Here is a 1,250-nt window from a genome sequence, read left to right on the forward strand (position 1 = left end):
TTGTATCATTGTCTAATATTTATAAGAATTATATAAACTGAATTGCAAAGTTGAAATTATTTGTTTAAAGCATATGAGAACTTTAGTCAGAATTAAAAAGAAAATCTGAATTATTTTCGCCAAAATTTTTTTTCTGAAAAAAAAATTGAAAAAAAAAATTTGCTACAAATTTTTTTTTGCCAAAATTAATTATTTTGTTAAAACAAGCAGTAAGTTCTCTGAATCATTTAAATCGGACGCTTAGTTCCCTCAAAACTGCCATTTTTGCACATTTAGCCTTGTATCTTCGAAATGGCTGGGTCTGCCTTTGCCAAATACTAATAACCACTTCTCCCCATTATTACTAATTGAATGTTTTTAGATCATCAATTTGGATACTCCGTTCTCTCAAAAACTCGATTTTTAATTTCTGCACTCTTTGCTCTTTATCTCCGTAACTGCTGGATCTGCCTTTGCCAAAAACTAATCAGCACATCTCCCTATCAATAGGAATCGAATGTTTTTTGAACCATTGCAATCGGTTGATCCGTGCGCCCGAAAACGTGACCGAAAAATTGTATTCATACATACATACACACGCACACATCCATTTTTTCTGAGGTATGCTAAAATGTTTAGAAACCTTCAAAACGTGGAGAAATGCAAAAATTGTCAATTTCGATTTTTGGACGATTACAGTAACTTACCCTACGGGAAGTTAAAAATGCATTACACAAATTCCCTCAATGGCTATTTTCACTTGAGATCTAAATCTTAAAAATGAGGTATTACCTCATATTTGAAATTTATAATTCAAAATAAAAATCCCTATTGCTTGATATTAAGCTGGCCAAGTTGGGTATGGCACTCGGAACCATTGGCAAATATTAAAACAAAATAACTAGAGCATAAGATAATTCCTTACATTAATTAATCAAGTGTTTTTACAATGGTTGGTCTTTTTTCGATAGGATCTTGTTAGATATAACTAATAGTGATGTGAATATGTACTCCACAAATTTCCTTGGGAAAGGCTATTATCACTTGGTGTCATATTTCAGATTTGAAATGACAATCACTACTGCTTGATATTAAGCTGGCTAAGAAGGGTATGGAACCCGGAATCACTGGCCAAACTCATATTGGTAACTTAATTCGTTATTTGGCAATTGTTAAAATGAATTAAATAAAGTATAATATAATTCCTTATATTCCTTAATCTAGTGGCTGACTCTTTTCCTGATGAGATTGTATTAGATATATATCTAATA

This window comes from Ctenocephalides felis, unplaced genomic scaffold, assembly GCF_003426905.1.
Source record: "Ctenocephalides felis isolate EL2017-DRISC unplaced genomic scaffold, ASM342690v1 CF-g0.4_SCAFFOLD_01550, whole genome shotgun sequence".
Classification (NCBI taxonomy): domain Eukaryota; kingdom Metazoa; phylum Arthropoda; class Insecta; order Siphonaptera; family Pulicidae; genus Ctenocephalides; species Ctenocephalides felis.